The sequence below is a fragment of the Carassius carassius genome, chromosome 13 (assembly GCF_963082965.1).
Source record: "Carassius carassius chromosome 13, fCarCar2.1, whole genome shotgun sequence".
NCBI lineage: Eukaryota > Metazoa > Chordata > Actinopteri > Cypriniformes > Cyprinidae > Carassius > Carassius carassius.
The window spans coordinates 1872176-1890840 of record NC_081767.1 but is presented as its reverse complement, the minus strand read 5'-3'; the positions used below and the strand labels follow the sequence as shown (position 1 = coordinate 1890840).

The following is an 18665-nucleotide window of genomic DNA, read 5'->3' as shown; positions in this document are numbered from 1 at the left end:
AATCAGCTACACTGAGTGCTTTTGTTGTTTCTGAAATTCCTAGGGATTCCCTTTCGAATAATAAATGCTTAGTTTTCTGTGATGTTTTTTTAATGAACTCAATAAATAAATAATAAATGCTTTAAGGGACGATTCTCTCAAAGTGAAAATTCTGTCATCATTTACTCAACTTGTGTTGTTTAAAACCTGTATAACTCAGTGGAAGACAAAGGAGATGTTAAGCTGAAAGTAAGCCAGTCACCATTCATTTCCATTGCATCTTTTTATCCACACAAAGAAACCGAATGCTGAGCCACTCTAGTCATTCTGTCTAACATCTCCTTTTGAGCTATAAGAAAGGAAAAAAAATCATATATTTCATTTTTATTACAAGAAACATCAGATCAATCCTCTTTTCAACTTTCGAAACATTGAGGAAGAAGCTAAAAGCCCATTTCAACAGTCAAAACTTGTATTATGATGTTATAAAAGCACATTTCTATTGCCATCTTTCTCTTTCATTTCACATTTCTCTGACTGTCAAACCATTTTTGTTGTACAAAACTATTGCAACAGTGTTTTAATCAAGTTTAAGTTTTTAGTTGCAAAAAGCACACTAAGTAGAAAGTGTAAATCGAGACCAGACATTACGTGCATGACTGCAACAACAGAGACTGACTGTCGTCAATGTGCCTTCAGTTTTCAAGTAAGCGTTCCTATACTAACCCAGCTAAACACCTGAGAACAAGACATCGTTGTGGCATTCTGCTCTGTTGTGCTTTATATAGAGACAATTCAACATAAAACAAGAAACTCAATAACCATTCCCACTCTTATTTCTGCATGTCAGATCGTCAACATCTGGAGCTTCATTTTGCTTGGCTCCAGACCCAGTAGAAAGGTCAGCTTTAAGTGAAACTCACACACATCTGAAATAGCATATAATACTTACTGTACGTAAGAAATCAGAGAACATGCAATTATAATCAAGACTATATGAACCATGAACAGATATACAAATAATGAACAACCGTGTAAGCGATCTTTCATACTAACTGAAACGAAAAGGTCTCAGAGTGGTTTTGAATGTAATGCTTGTGTTTTCTCGACTGATTGAATAGGTCAGGCACTGCTTGATGGTTTTTGGTGATGAAAAATGATGCCAGTCTGTTCTCCTCTGCTTAACTGCCATTTCTTCAGATGAGGGAATCCTGTCCCTTAAGATCTTAGAAGGTGGTGTAGATGTAGACGAAGATGACCACCAGCAGGTTGAGCACCGTGCCGATGATCCCCAATATTGCCAGAATCCTCTCCTCACGGTCGTTCTCTGGCTCCTCCGCGATGGCTCGACACCTGTGATGATGGCCATGGGGGAGCATGTTTAATATCACTGATCCCCACCTCCAGGGGGCGCCACGCCTGCTACAGAGACAGAGAGAGAGAGAGAGAGAGAGAGAGAGTGGTTGATTGGTTGGGTGTTCTGAGGTTGCTAGGGATTTCCTAAGGTGTTGTGAGTATTTACAAGAGTATAGGTAAGAGTATATAAGAGTATATGTGGTATAGGGCACTGTAAATGGTTACTAGGCAATTTCTTGTTGTCTTGAGTCAAGCGTGTGAACCTCAAGTATGATATTCTGCTTTCGAGTGGTTGCTACATAGCTAGTGTGTTTGGGGTCATTGCTAGGGGGTTGCTATGGCATTATGGGTGATAATGACTAGAATGATAATATCACACATCTCCACAGTGCAGGACATGCAAGACAAACAATTAATACCAGCCTTGATGTTGCTTTAATATTAAATGCAATCAAATTGCATTAATGAACATTGTTTAACAATGCAGGACAATTATATTTGAATTCAGCATCGGGATCGAATTATTGTATTAAATTTTGTATTGTATCTTCATAAAATGACTAAACAATAGTAAATTGCAGAGGTGGAAAGAGTACAAAAATATTCTACTCAAGTAAAAGTACCATTACATTAATGAAATTTTACTTAAGTACAAGTAAAAGTACCAGTCTAAAAATCAACTCAAGTAAAAGTAAAAAGTAGCTCATTTAAAATTTACTCAGAGTAAAAATTACTTAGTTACATTTTAACAGTGGGAGGGAGTCAAAAATGGGACAGGCCAAGGGTGTCAAACTCAGTTCCTGGAGGGCCACAGTCCTGCACAGTTTAGATTTAACCCTAATTAAACACACCTGATCCAGCTAATCTAATCATTTAGGTTTATTTGAAAACTACATGATATGTGTGCTGGAGTAGGGTTAGAACTAAACTCTGCAGGGCTACGGCCCTCCAGGAACTGAGTTTGACACCCCTGGGATAGGTCTATTAATCTCAAACTAGTTGTTTTTAATTAAAGGAATCAGTTATTTAGAATAATAAAACATTTGGGCTGTTACCAGGCAAATAAGTATCAACAAACTCATCTTTTAATGCAGAGGAAATGCAGAAGATTCATTGGAAGTGGCATTTAGATGTATTACACTGTTTAGTGCAGGACAAGAATGCATTTAACCTGCAGTTACAAATGCATGAATAATGTTTTGATATACAAGACATAAAATGTTGAATACTCATTTGAAATGATAAGAAATTCATTATTTAAAAAATGATACTTTAAATGTGAAATTAAAATGGCCAGTATGTGTCAGCAAGTAACTGTTAATAAGTGAGTCATTGCGATTGAACCGAATCATTTAAACTGTTGATTCATTCAGGAACGAAACACTGTCACGTTGCTCAGAGACGCAAAACTGTGCTTTGGTGACTGTGTTTGGAATTATTTTCTGTTGTAGAAATAGAACTAAAAAAGGCAATATGGTGTCTAAAACGCAAGTCTCTTAATTAACTTGTTTACTGAACTGTTATATATATGTATGTATATATTCATGATGATTTTTTGAGGAAAAGATGGCATTCTTTGTGTGATTTTGATTTAATATATGAAATTATATAAATATGTTAATTTTATGCCCCTATATCTTCAATTTTGTGATCATTCTAAATGCATTTTAGGAGACTGAATCACACAGTGAAAGAACGCACTATAAATGCGCGCACATCATTAAAACAAAAAATATGATATTATCGCAGACTATATATATATAGCACACTCCTCACCACTGTCTTTTTGGCTAATTTGTGCAAAACCTCTTGCCTCTACATTCTTGCGAAGGGTTGATGTCTTGTCGAGATTTTATAAGCTGCTAGTTTGGTCTTCCTAGGCAAGTACAGCTTACACTGCATAATAGAGCATACATATGGCCATGGGTTCACTTCATTTCCTTCGAGTTCAACTTCAGAATATGACGGGGTTTCGTTTTCAGCGGTGTCTGCACCACTAACGCCTGTTTTGACCGTCTGCTAGTGATGTGTCGTTCGTGAACGAATCGTTCTTTTTGAATGAATCTTTTAGGTGAACGAATCGTTCTCGTTCACGCAATCCACTGACTCATATTTCTCGTTCACTGAAGTTACTCCCTCCACAGCAGTGCGGCGCTATAAGCAGCGCATGCGCAGCTCAGTGAACCGAGTAACAACCATTTCATCCTGTCAAAGAGTTACAACCTCGAGCCAATAGCCTTTGAGTATGAGATGTGACAGAGCATGTGATTTGTTGAATGTAGTGAGCGAATACGCCCTTCAATTAACGAGTTTCATATGAATCTGAACAAGATCTAGAGATCTTATCGTTCGTGAACGAGTTGAATGATTTAGTACATCTCGTTCCTGAATGAAATGACTGAACTGGCACACATGTCATTCGTGAACCTGAATGAACGGATACATGTCGTTCGTGAATGAAATTAACTGGTACATCGCTTATCTCGTTTGTGAACAAAATTAATGAGTAAACTGGGTTAGTCTGCCATTTAGCATGTCAATCTCGCAAAATGCAAAGCGCAGTTACAGTTACTGTGCACATACGCTTGTTTTGATATTTAGCAACTCCACGTTTAATCCCCGATTTAAAATGTGAATATATAATATACAAATTGTCTGACCAAACAATTAAAATGCTAATTAGGCAAGAAAACCTTGTGCTTTGTTCATCTGAACAACTTAATTAGACTTTATATACTGAATGCGATTATACACACATTTTAATAAAGCCAGATCAGTTTTTGTAACAAGTGAATACGTTCGTTGACTAAAGACATAACACATAATACACTCTTTTTTCGCCACCTGCTGGCATATTTTGTGTAATACCAAGAAATGATCACTGAACGAATCATTTTGGTGAACGAACTGAAAATGAACGAATCTCTAGAAAGAATCATAATTTCCACCACTACCGTCTGCATCTTTCTTCTGATTTTAGCGCCAGTTTGCCCTCCTGCCCATTATTTACTGACGTAGTTTCCAGGGAGCGATTTTTTTTTTACTCAGTAATTAATGTGTTTTAAAATGTAGCGAAGTACAATACTTTAAACAAAATATACTTAAGTAAAAGTAAAATTACAGATTTAAAAATTTACTTTAAAAAGTATTAGTACACAAAAAAGCTACTCAATTACAGTAACGCGAGTAAATGTAATTCGTTACTTTCCACCTCTGGTAAATTGTGTAAGATTTTAAGTGGCAATTCTTTAAGATGGCAGAAATATTTATCCATATATAACTCCTCATGCTTGGTTCATGATTTGTGAAATCTAACACAGCATATTACAGTTGACTGAAGGGCTTGTTCTTAAAATAGAAAGCTCTGGGTTGTTGCAGATTCACAATCATGGCGCCTGGTTTCACCACCTTGTCATTAAACAGCTAATCAGACAGGAACTGATCAGATTCACATGCTTTAAGGGATTGCAGAAAATATTCCCAGTTAAGATGGTAGTGCACCTTGTCAAGTGTTTATTTGTTGTTTTTGTCACAGAAGATGGCTGGAGGTTAGCAGCACTGAGCCGAGCAGCTGTTGCAGCAGCATAAGGACCCATGAGACTGTGAGACAAGCCTGTCACCCTCTTTCCACTCTGCTATGGCTTAGCCATTCAGCAGTGAAATGCGATTATTTCCGACCCAATTAGGGGAAAATACAAGCGGCACCTCCTTGTTCAAGGCCCAGTCAGAAAGGCACTTGCACATGGCCCAAACGCCCTGTGAGGCTCAGGGTGACATTCAACAACCCTGCACAACAGCCAAATGGCTTCTAGAAATGAAGAGGATCTGAAAGAAACAAAACAAAAGAGAAACACAGAGAAGAGGGGGAAGAAATGAAAATGCTGAGTGCATACAATTAATTTTCTGAATCCAGAGGAAATTTAGAGGAAGCTACTTGGTGTATGTTAAGATTGGACACTTGTGTACTATTATCCACTAATAAGGAAAATCTAGATATTTGTTATTAGCATTAGTATTCTAAACATCAATGTTTACATAACTACCATATTTTGAAGTCCTCATTGCACTACATATTGTATACTAAGGCTACAAAAGCCAGTTGAGCAGCATGTTCACAGTGCAACGACATGCTTGGCTCTTCTATGTCAGGGCAGTGAGGAAAACTGGAGGAATTCTAGTCCTGTGTTGAGTCAGAATTTAATAAAAGTGTGGGTGGACAATTAGACGAATGAAAGATGGGTTGGGTTGACTCACATTGTTTGAGCCCAACAGCCTGAAACCACTGTCAGAAAAATCAGCATTATCGTATGAGCTCAATGAGTCAAGCATCTTGTTCTACCCATTGTACTATACAGCTCTTTAAATGAATATGGTGCACAACAAAAGCAGCAATTTCTTTCAGAAACATCACTAAACTGACCGTTTCTGTTATTGTCTGCACTGAATTCGAACAGACTTATTTTGAGTATGGATTGTCTGTCATCATCCAGCCTCGTTTGTGCTAAATAATAGCAGTACTCCAAAATCTCCATGTGAGATCATCAGTCAGAATATTCTATCCACAGCTAAAGCATATCAGGCCTCAGTAATGTCAGAGATTGTATAAGGAATACAAAACCAATTGCAGAAAGCACCTGTGTGCAGTCCGGAGAGGTTGAGAAAGCAGGTCAGAGCCCAGTTTGAATTCAGAATGAATACTACAGTACTGTAAATAAATACAGGAGTCCAGCGGTACACATGCAAGTCCACAAAGCATGCATTAGTGATTACTTTTCACATATGCCCACATTACAAGAGCCCACGCTGCAATATTAATATTATAAGGGATCTCAAAGAGCATGCATATGTTTAATGCGGTTAAAATTAGATCTTAACTAGGCATGAACATGACATATAATGAGAACCCACTTCCTAACATATAAATCATGTTAAACTGAATGAGAGGTAGAGTGTCATGTATAAAAAAACAAAACCCCAGCATTTCTTAGTGATTTCTTTTGTCAGACCAATTATCTGATCTGATATATATATATATATATATATAAAATTGTGTCCACTACAATCCAATTATATTTATATTCTAAAGTGTTACCTAAGGTCTTCCTTAGCAGCATCTAAAGGGCAAAGTTGCTACTTTGAAAAGTTCTACTCCCTATAAGCTGTTTTTTCCAAAGTTCCTCTTTTTACTCAAAGTGCATTACATAATACAGGATAAATAACAGGTAAGAGTATTTAAAAAGAAAAACATTCACAACATTTGCCCATCTCCATGAGTACTGTCCATCTACTGGTTAATATTTAAACGTTTCCACTTTTTACCTGTTTTGTTTCGTTTAGAGAGGTCATACACATTGCACAGTTTTATTTTTAAATAAAAGACTTACTCTAACTTTCATTACTCCCCCCTTCCCCCTATTTTTAACTGTATTTTTGATCTGTACAAGTTTCTGCATCACATTTCTGTTTTGTACACCTGTCACAATCTAATGCATCATTTCAAAGGACCCTTTTATTTGAAAGATTGCAAACTATATTAGACCCAACAGCAGATACACCTACGAAGTAAATACTTACTCTTTTCACATGCAAAGTCTGTGTTTATGTCACACCCAGGGGCTGGCTATGCTTTAACTAAGCCACACCCCTTCTCAACTTCCACCTCGAGGAGGTCCCCAAACCCGACCCAATGGCCAAGCAACACGAGAACAAGTAAGTGATAAAACAATCTTTATTTAAATATTTAAAAATAGCTTAGGGAATAGGGAAAGGGCAATTAAAACTAAACTCTGACTCGGCCCTCCAGATGGGCTATGGCCGGGAAGAGGTCAGGGAGCAAGGGGGCCACGGGGATCCGGGGCGTGGGGCTCGGGCCCCGGCCTGAGTCTTAGGTATTCGTAGCGCCCTCCTTCTTCCTCCTCTTCGCTGAATACAGCTCACGGTAAGTACTGGTTCACTCAGTTCGTTCTCGAGGTGCCCACTCTCTTTCTCTTCCTCCACAGGCAACAGCTCTTCGCTGATTACAGCTCACAGTAAGTACTGATTCACCCAGTTCGTTCCTTGGGTGCTCACGCTCTTTCTCTTTCTCCACAGGCAACGGCTGGGACACACAGGCACAGTTAGTTCAGCTTGGTTTTGCTCTCACCTCTTCGCTGATTACAGCTCACAGTAAGTACTGGTTCACACAGTTCGTTCCTTGGGTGCTCACTCGCTTTCTCTTTCTCCACAGGCAGCGGCTGGGACACACAGGCACAGTTAGTTCAGCTTGGTTTTGCTCTCACCTCTTCGCTGATTACAGCTCACAGTAAGTACTGGTTCACACAGTTCGTTCCTTGGGTGCTCACTCGCTTTCTCTTTCTCCACAGGCAGCGGCGTAAGTACAGGTTCCCTCAGTCTCTCCTCGTGTTACCCACTCTCTCTCCTTTTCTCTCCACAGGTATCAACTTGGGCACAATAGCACAGTTAGTTTGCTTTGAATGGCTCTCACCTCTGGGCTGGACACAGCGTACTGTAAGTACAGGGTTCGCTCTATTCCTCCTCGTGTTATTCACTCTCTCTCTCCTTTCCTCTCCACAGGTATCAACTTGGGCACAATAGCACAGTTAGTTTGCTTTGAATGGCTCTCACCTCTGGGCTGGACACAGCGTACTGTAAGTACAGGGTTCGCTCTATTCCTCCTCGTGTTATTCACTCTCTCTCCTTTTCTCTCCACAGGTATCAACTTGGGCACAATAGCACAGTTAGTTTGCTTTGAATGGCTCTCACCTCTGGGCTGGACACAGCGTACTGTAAGTACAGGGTTCGCTCTATTCCTCCTCGTGTTATTCCCTCTCTCTCCTTTTCTCTCCACAGATATCAACTTGGGCACAATAGCACCGTTAGTTTGCTTTGAATGGCTCTCACCTCTGGGCTGAAACAGCGCACTGTAAGTACAGGTTTCCTCTGTTTCTCCTTGTGTTACTCACTCTCTTTCCTTTCCTCTCCACAGGTATCAACTTAGACACAAAACACAGTTACTCTGCTTTGGATGGCTTTCACCTCTGGGCTGGACACAGCGTACCGTGCTATCTCCGGAGATCTGAAGCACGCTCACAACATATACTGTACTGAACTAGGCCAGGACCAGCAATCTCCTTGTCCTCCCACGCCGAAGTGCGTGAAGGCGGGGGTTTATCTGACAGGACACACGGCAATACACAGCAGCCCACAGCAATATACAACACCACGTCAAAATTATAGGTTTTCACAGCACGAAGACTCACCCACCACACTCAGTGTACGGAAAGGACACCCGTCTTCCTTCACTTCGCTTGGTTCGGATCTGGCGATGGAATATGCGGCCTAGCTAGTGATGTCGTCGTTGCGACTACTTCAATAAGTATTCCTTCGGCTCTCCCACCACACTATATTAGGGGTAGGGCCACCCTCCTCCTCCTGGAGAGATCTACACAACGCCAGGTCAATATACAGGGCACTTTCGACTGGCTCTTAGTACTCACATCAATGCCACTTCCAATCCCCTTTTTCACGTCGTCTCAGTTCGCCGTATAATCTGTTCACTTCTCAACCTTTAAGGTTCGCGATGTCTTCACAATCATACAATTCCAGCCTGAGGGAGAGAGAGAGTTAGACAGCTACCAGCAGCGTACCAAGACGGGCACAACCCAGTGCTTCACACACACCAAAGAGAGCTTCCTAGACTGTGAAATAACTTGGCCTTAAGTACTGCCTTGTCCAGCGTATCCTCCAATCACCAACCGCTGTCCCTAACTAGGCACAGGTGCATCGAATTCCCTGATTTTCCTTCTTACGGCGCTACCGGAAGTTCCGGTGTTCTGTTTTTCCGGTCCGGGCGGAAACACTTCCGGGCGGAACCAAACTTCCCGAATTTTGGTTCCGCCCCTAAAGATCGTCACCTTGTGACATCCTCCCCCGCCAATCCGTTCTAGTCCCTAGAACGTCCTCGGGCTGTCCACTCCCCATAGCGGGCAGGGGGTCGGCCTCGGTTCTCTCGCTGGGATCGTCTCACTGGTGAATCGGGCTCAGCTTGTTCAGGGGCTGCTTCTGGTTCTCTCGGGGCGATCGGGGGTGGTGCCACCACGGGTCTCCCTGGTACCACAGCCCCCCCTTCAATCCAGGGGGCCGCTGGTACAGGTTCCGTGGGGACTTCTTCCACGGCTTCAGGGTAGTTAGGGCATGGGCGAATCATGTTCCGGTGCACCACACGGTCGGGGCCTGACTTCCCTTCTGGCCGGATGGTATAGACCGGCTGCCCCGGCCTCTGCTGCCGGCAGACTACATAAGGGGTGGCCTCCCGACGGTCACTCAGTTTCCCCTTCCCCTGCCGCCGATTATCTCTCACCAACACCCTCTCTCCTGGCAGTAGAGGGGCTTCTCTAGCAGTCCGATCATACAACCGCTTACTTTTCTCTCCTGCCGTCTGTATCCTTTTCGACACCTGCTCGTAGGCGAAATGCAAGCGCTGGTGATGGCGCCCCACCCACTCCGTTACACTTGCTTCCTCTTGGTCGGCTATCACTCCTAGGACCAGGTCAGTAGGCATTCGTATGTGTCTGCCAAACATCAGGTAAGTGGGAGCGTAACCCGTAGTACTATGTATACTGTTGTTATAGGCCTGTAGGAGGTTTGGCAAGGCACTCACCCAATCGTCCTGCCGTTGTTGGTCCAAGGTCCCCAGCAGCCCCAATAGGGTCTGATTGAATCTCTCACAGCCGCCGTTCCCCTGAGGATGATACGAAGTGGTGTGAGTTTTCGTGCAACCGTACAACTGGCATAGTTCTCTAATTACCCTGGACTCAAAGTTGGCTCCTTGATCGGAGTGCAGAAACTCCGGGCATCCGAACGTCTGGAAGACGGCCCGCCATAAAACTGTAGCGGTGGTGGTTGCAGTCTGGTCGAGGGTGGGGATAGCCCAAGCGTACTTTGTGAACAAATCCGTTATTACCAAGATGTTCTGGTAGCGATCTCGTGGTCGGCCCAGTGTCAAGAAGTCCATAGCCATGATATGAAGGGGGGCCTTCGCATGGATGGGTACCATTGGCGCTCGGACCTCCCGTCTGGACTTAAACAATATGCATCTCGGGCAAGCTTGAATTAGGGCGTGCACCGATGCCTCTAGCCCGGGCCAAAAGAAGAATCTCCTAAGCAGGGACACGGTCCTCTCCTGTCCCTGATGCCCCAACTGGTTGTGGTACGCCGAAACTAAAGCCGTTACCTCATCTGCGGGTACCACGATCTGGCGTACTTCTTCGCCCAACTTCGGGTCACTGACCCTTCTGCACAAAACGCCATCTCTCAGCTCCAGCCTGTCCCATTGCCCCAGCAGCCTCCTCCCAGTATCCGTCTGGGCTAACCTCTCCGCTGGCGTCAGCCGTCGGCCCTGTTCCAGCCATTCTCTTACCAGCCGCACATCTTGATCCCTGGCCTGTCTCTCCCTCCACCGACGGGGATCCCATCCCCAGTTCTCAGGCACGGCCTCTTGTCTGCTGCCTGGTGCCTCTACTGCTCCTACCATATAGCCCTCCTCCGGGCTGGCCCCTCCGGGGCTTTCCGCTTCGGGCAGCCTTGAGAGGACGTCCGCGTTCATGTGTTCACGCCCTGGTCGGTACTGTAGTTGATAGTCAAAGTTGGCCAGTTGGGCCACCCACCGCTGCTCCACGGCTCCCAGCTTCGCCGTCTGTAAGTGTACTAATGGGTTATTGTCTGTAATGATCGTCACCTTGGCACCCCAGAGGTAGTCTTTAAATTTCTCACTTAGGGCCCACTTCAACGCCAGCAGCTCCAATTTGAAAGAACTATAGTTCGCATCGTTCCTCTCGGCTGGGTGGAGGCTCCGGCTGGCGTACGCGATGACCCTCTCAACTCCGTCCTGCCGTTGAGCCAACACCGCTCCCAGCCCGAGATTGCTGGCATAATTTGCATCCCAGTCTACGTTGGGCGACCCCCGGCCCCGGTTACGACCTGTGCCAACCAGCAACTGATTAAGGGGTTTAGCAATTTTTGAAAAGTCCTTTATGAAACGCCTATAGTATCCCACAAATCCTAAAAAGGATCGCACTTGCCTCACTGTCCTCGGGGCCTTCCAGTCCTTCACGGCCGATACCTTTCCAGGATCTACGGACACTCCAGCCGCACTGACCACGTGGCCCAGAAAGTTGACTTCTCTCCGTAGTAAGCGACACTTATTGGGCTGTAGTTTCAATCCGTACTTCTCCATGGCCCGAAAGACTTCCTCGAGGTGCCTCAGGTGTGAATCAAAATCTGGGGAGTAGACAATCACATCATCCAGGTAAACTAATACTGACTCCATTAACTGACCTCCCAAGCACCGCTGCATCAGCCGCTGGAAGGTGGCCGGAGCGTTACAGAGCCCGAAAGGCATCCGGTCCCATTCAAATAGTCCAAACGGGGTTGTAAAGGCAGTCTTCTCCCGGTCTGCTTCGGCCACCTGCACCTGCCAGTAGCCACTGGCCAAATCTAGGGTAGAGTACCATGCCGACTGCGTGAGGCTGGCAAGCGAATCTTCGATCCGTGGCAAAGGGAAAGCGTCTTTCTTAGTCACGAGGTTCAGCTTACGGTAGTCCACGCAGAATCTCCAAGCCCCCGTCTTCTTTTGCACCAGCACTATGGGGGCCGCCCACGGGCTGCTGCTTTCCCTAACAACTCCTTGCTTCAGCATGCCTTGCAGGAGTGTACGTACCTCGGTATACAAAGTGGGCGGAATTGGGCGATACCTCTCCCGGCTGGGCCCTGCATCCCCGGTAGGTATATGATGTTGTACCACCTGGGTGCATCCGTAGTCTTCATCGTGGGTGGCGAACACATGCTGCCATCTCCGAAGGAGGGCCTGTAACTTCTGTGTCTGTGCCTGCTCTAAATCCTCCCCTTGTAACGACTCACCCGCCAGGTGGCTCGGCACACTCCTCTCCATACCACCCCATGGGGTGTCTACTTGTGTCAGGGCCACCTCGATGACAGTGGGGCACACCTGACGAAAACTAATATCCCTCTCTTCCCTTACTTGGTGGGATGTAACCGTTGTCAGACGGGCTAATCGTTGGTGCCGATGTAGTTGCACCGCGTATGGATGTACATTCCGTATCCTCACGGGGACTCTCCCCCGCCGGACCGTCGATAGTCCTCGTGCCACTTCCACTTGTGGACAATCCACATGGGGCTCCACCAGCACCCACTCTTCTGGGCCCGCTCTTCGGGGCGGTACTCGCGCCCACACAACAGCCTCACTTTTTGCGGGGACAGACAAAGCAAAACGACACATCACTCTTCCTACCTCTTCCTGTTCCCTGCGGACTTGGCTCATTTGCACCCTTCGACAGTCAACTACCACACACTCCCACTTGGGCCTCTCTGCAGGTGGTATCTTCGATACGGGCCTAGCCCGAAATAGCTCTTCCCAGCAATCAGCGAGGACATTCATGCCCAACAGGGCTCGATGTGCACCCAGACAATGGTCTTGCACGATAATCACACCTTTCTGGGGGACCATCACTCCGTGAACCTCTAGGTCCGTCAATCGGTAGCCAATATATGGGATGTCGAGGCCGTTTGCGCCCTTCAGAGTAAGCCAGGGGGCCTCCGCCCCTGGTGCCCCTTGTTTCCCAAACACTTCTTCGGATAAACTCTCAGCAAACAACGTCACTTGGGAGCCTGTGTCTACCAGGCATTGAATCTCCTTGCCGCACACTCTCACCTTCGCCACGGGGCTACGCCCAATCATCTGGCTCCTAGAGCCATATCCTCTTCCAGGGTCTTCTCGAGGGGTCCCGGCCACACGACCCACAGTGGCCGGCCGACCTAAAAACCCCCTTCTGACGCCCTGCGGGGCCCACACTGGCGGCTATAGTGACCTGGTTTGCCACAGCGGTTGCAGATGGGTCGCCCTTGCTCGTCCCATTCGAAACGGGGCCGGTTAAAGTGGTTCGGGCGCCTGAACGGCTCTCGGCCTCCCTCTGAGTACACTCGGTCTCGGGGCGCCGGCCGTGGTTCCTCCCGCGCCCGTCCTTGGCGCAATTCTCCTACGAGGGCTTTAGACAGTTCAGACATCTGATCGCGGACATCTTTCAAAAGTTCAGCCTTCAGTGCTTGCTTCCAGTCAGGGCCTCCGGGTTGTGCTGGTGCTACTTCACTGACAACCGCACACACTGGGGAACCACTCACCTCAGTCTCATCACCTTCCAGGGCCAGTGCCTCTTTCTTCAGATCTTCGAACGTAAGACCCGGGTCCCTTCGAAACTGGATACGTAGGCTCTGTCTCACCGGACCCTCCTTCAACCCCAGAAGAAACTGGTCCCGCAATAGAGTCTCTCCATCTCCCAACCCGTGGTCCCGACGGGTCTGTAGTCGGGCGAATTGCTCTCGCAACCTCAGGGCGAAAGCTCTAATCGGTTGGCGGGGGCCCTGCTTACAATTGAAGAACTGGGAGCGAAGGACAGCTACGGGGGTGTGGTCACCATACTGTTCAGTGAGGAACTGGAACACGGTTTGGGCGTTGGCTCTAACGGCTTCGGGGGCGGCATGCACCTCTCGCCGCGCTTCTCCATCCAGGGAGTTTAACACAAATTGAAGCCGCTGGGCTGCACTAAGGCCCTGTAGGTCGGCCAAGTACTCTAGTTGAGCCTTCCATTCAGACAATCGTACCTCGGATTCTGTCCCCCCATATTTTTGAATCCAGGGGCTCCCCATAAAAACGGGCATGGCACGGGGTTGGGCTGAAAGCCCCGCGTTGTCGGTCATTGGACGACCTTGGTTACTCAACTCGAGGTGGAAACCCTGCCGACTGCGCCAAATCTGTCACACCCAGGGGCTGGCTATGCTTTAACTAAGCCACACCCCTTCTCAACTTCCACCTCGAGGAGGTCCCCAAACCCGACCCAATGGCCAAGCAACACGAGAACAAGTAAGTGATAAAACAATCTTTATTTAAATATTTAAAAATAGCTTAGGGAATAGGGAAAGGGCAATTAAAACTAAACTCTGACTCGGCCCTCCAGATGGGCTATGGCCGGGAAGAGGTCAGGGAGCAAGGGGGCCACGGGGATCCGGGGCGTGGGGCTCGGGCCCCGGCCTGAGTCTTAGGTATTCGTAGCGCCCTCCTTCTTCCTCCTCTTCGCTGAATACAGCTCACGGTAAGTACTGGTTCACTCAGTTCGTTCTCGAGGTGCCCACTCTCTTTCTCTTCCTCCACAGGCAACAGCTCTTCGCTGATTACAGCTCACAGTAAGTACTGATTCACCCAGTTCGTTCCTTGGGTGCTCACGCTCTTTCTCTTTCTCCACAGGCAACGGCTGGGACACACAGGCACAGTTAGTTCAGCTTGGTTTTGCTCTCACCTCTTCGCTGATTACAGCTCACAGTAAGTACTGGTTCACACAGTTCGTTCCTTGGGTGCTCACTCGCTTTCTCTTTCTCCACAGGCAGCGGCTGGGACACACAGGCACAGTTAGTTCAGCTTGGTTTTGCTCTCACCTCTTCGCTGATTACAGCTCACAGTAAGTACTGGTTCACACAGTTCGTTCCTTGGGTGCTCACTCGCTTTCTCTTTCTCCACAGGCAGCGGCGTAAGTACAGGTTCCCTCAGTCTCTCCTCGTGTTACCCACTCTCTCTCCTTTTCTCTCCACAGGTATCAACTTGGGCACAATAGCACAGTTAGTTTGCTTTGAATGGCTCTCACCTCTGGGCTGGACACAGCGTACTGTAAGTACAGGGTTCGCTCTATTCCTCCTCGTGTTATTCACTCTCTCTCTCCTTTCCTCTCCACAGGTATCAACTTGGGCACAATAGCACAGTTAGTTTGCTTTGAATGGCTCTCACCTCTGGGCTGGACACAGCGTACTGTAAGTACAGGGTTCGCTCTATTCCTCCTCGTGTTATTCACTCTCTCTCCTTTTCTCTCCACAGGTATCAACTTGGGCACAATAGCACAGTTAGTTTGCTTTGAATGGCTCTCACCTCTGGGCTGGACACAGCGTACTGTAAGTACAGGGTTCGCTCTATTCCTCCTCGTGTTATTCCCTCTCTCTCCTTTTCTCTCCACAGATATCAACTTGGGCACAATAGCACCGTTAGTTTGCTTTGAATGGCTCTCACCTCTGGGCTGAAACAGCGCACTGTAAGTACAGGTTTCCTCTGTTTCTCCTTGTGTTACTCACTCTCTTTCCTTTCCTCTCCACAGGTATCAACTTAGACACAAAACACAGTTACTCTGCTTTGGATGGCTTTCACCTCTGGGCTGGACACAGCGTACCGTGCTATCTCCGGAGATCTGAAGCACGCTCACAACATATACTGTACTGAACTAGGCCAGGACCAGCAATCTCCTTGTCCTCCCACGCCGAAGTGCGTGAAGGCGGGGGTTTATCTGACAGGACACACGGCAATACACAGCAGCCCACAGCAATATACAACACCACGTCAAAATTATAGGTTTTCACAGCACGAAGACTCACCCACCACACTCAGTGTACGGAAAGGACACCCGTCTTCCTTCACTTCGCTTGGTTCGGATCTGGCGATGGAATATGCGGCCTAGCTAGTGATGTCGTCGTTGCGACTACTTCAATAAGTATTCCTTCGGCTCTCCCACCACACTATATTAGGGGTAGGGCCACCCTCCTCCTCCTGGAGAGATCTACACAACGCCAGGTCAATATACAGGGCACTTTCGACTGGCTCTTAGTACTCACATCAATGCCACTTCCAATCCCCTTTTTCACGTCGTCTCAGTTCGCCGTATAATCTGTTCACTTCTCAACCTTTAAGGTTCGCGATGTCTTCACAATCATACAATTCCAGCCTGAGGGAGAGAGAGAGTTAGACAGCTACCAGCAGCGTACCAAGACGGGCACAACCCAGTGCTTCACACACACCAAAGAGAGCTTCCTAGACTGTGAAATAACTTGGCCTTAAGTACTGCCTTGTCCAGCGTATCCTCCAATCACCAACCGCTGTCCCTAACTAGGCACAGGTGCATCGAATTCCCTGATTTTCCTTCTTACGGCGCTACCGGAAGTTCCGGTGTTCTGTTTTTCCGGTCCGGGCGGAAACACTTCCGGGCGGAACCAAACTTCCCGAATTTTGGTTCCGCCCCTAAAGATCGTCACCTTGTGACATCTATATAGAATCCACAGCAGACAAAATAAAACGTTTAATTCTAAGGACAACAGAGATGGTTATAATTTTTTTTTTTTTTTTATCATCCACCTATCAAATCTATGTCAACTTTTGATTCTGATTTAGATTGCCATGCATGCGATTCTTCTGAAGCATGAATAGTGTGTACTTAGGCGATATTAAATACTTTTGAGAAAGTAAAAATTAGCCATTTATGTCCTCACACGATCTGAATTACCCACAGACCCTTAATGACTGCATACCAATGTCTCTATGTATTATGAACAAAGACCAGACGGACAGCTCCATGTCACTAATAATCAGGAAATCTAAATCATAACAAGTTTGCAGAGGCACGTATTGGCACATAAATCAATCAAAGTAATTAATAGACTCGAGCTTCATTGTACGTGTGCCCTTATTCCCACCATTTAGTGCCTGGACCCAGACTTCCTTTCAGCCCCGGTCAATGAAGGCAAAAACAGATTAACATGAAGTTAAGTTCAGGGGAAGAGCAGGATGAGAAATGCCCAGTCACAGCTCTCAAACTCTAAGATAAAAACTCCAGAGTGCGTTTAGGTCTTGTACATCATCAGCCTCAGTATTTGCATCACAGATTTTAGTCATTTGGTTTCCCTACAGAGTCTCAATAACACCATTAGACTGACACGGAGACCTCTTAAGCCGGAAGACCCGAAATAGCAGAGCCTCCTCCCTAATGGACCGTCTGTGGCCCAGTTCTGTCTGCCTTCAAAGTGACTGTGACCAATTCAGTTATACCTTCGCAGAAAGTCATTTTGACTTTTGAGTCACCTAGACTGAAATCCATCAAATCAGTTTACCCATCTGTCAGTCCCAAAATGTCTTAATTCCACAAATCAAAGCCTTAAAAGTTCTTAAATCAGAGCAGAAAATCTCAAATTCATAAAGTCATGGAATTAAATGTTGCATGTATTGCATTACAATCAATCAATGAAAATCTTCCTCAGTATTTTTGTTTTGTTTTCTAATACAAATATCTATAAAATTTTAAATCGCATTTACATGGGATGATTTTCTCAGAAAATGAGCAAACTAGGTGAGTACTTAATATAATTCTGTCAGTGGGGAACCATGTTTTATTTTTTAATTAAATAGATTTTTCCGAGTCATAAGTTCATTTTATTCTCATAAAACAAGACTTCTTATTTTATGCTATTTTGCTTCTCAAGTACATTTAGACATTTGCACTGGAAAACAGGATACAATACTGAGGAGGAACAGCACTTTTTTTGAATGCAAATTTCAAACCTTGAATGCAAATATAAAATACAAATATTTACATTTAGATATCATATTAACAAATTGTGTTCCATTCAGTTTATTACTTACATTTTCTTTCATAAAACCTGGAGATAGTCAGAAACATGTAATGTCATTGCATTTGTAATGCAAATGCTAATGCATCATGTTGCATCCCAGACAACAGTGAATAACTGTCTACTCCTCAACTGATGCCAGTCAACCATTTTTTTAAGGTTAAATAAGAAAAAAACTGCTGATTGAAAATGAGTCATACAGTCATACATAAACACAAAAACAGCAAACAAAACCTCACAGAAGCACTTAAAGTGATAAAATATATATTTAATATTTGTATAAAAATAGATTACACTTAATTATTTAAGTTGGTGTGCTTTTACAAAAATATTTACAAAAAGATATAGATAATCAGGGATCAGCGGCAGCTGCATCTAATTCCAACAGCCTACTTACTGCCCTGTCTTTCGTCTCTTGTTTGTCAGATCGTTGTTTGAGGTCCTCTGTGTTGCATGTCTGTTTTCCTCCCGTTCAGCGTTCATTGTCGTGGGTCTGTTCCGGTTCCGTGTTTAACTGTGGATTACTTCGTCATCACCTGGACATTTCATCATCCTTCACCAGCGTACTCAACTCACCATCTCACCCGTTCTGCGCTGTCATCGAGGTCCCTGTGCCACCCACCGTCAGCTGATGCCTTTCTCATTCATTTCTGTCAATAAACCGTTACTTGCAATTTGCTTCCTGTCTTCAATCCCTGACAGAATGATCTGACCACTATGGAAGCAGCGAGTAACCCCTCTTCATTGCTGGAGGAATTTCTCAGTGCCAGCGTTCGTAGGATGGATTCCCAGGGGAGGAACCTTAACGACACAGGTCGCGCTGT

The 18665-nt window shown here is 45.6% G+C and overlaps 1 long non-coding RNA gene across 1 annotated transcript in view; it reads right to left on the bottom strand.

The window, feature by feature from the left end:
• Positions 1-352: 352 nt before the first annotated feature.
• The window catches only part of LOC132155529 (uncharacterized), a 30288-nt gene continuing 11975 nt past the window's right edge, over positions 353-18665 (bottom strand). Inside the window, exon 2 of the long non-coding RNA XR_009437258.1 lies at positions 353-1401. This is a non-coding gene — a long non-coding RNA (uncharacterized LOC132155529). The remainder of the gene's footprint in view (positions 1402-18665) is intronic.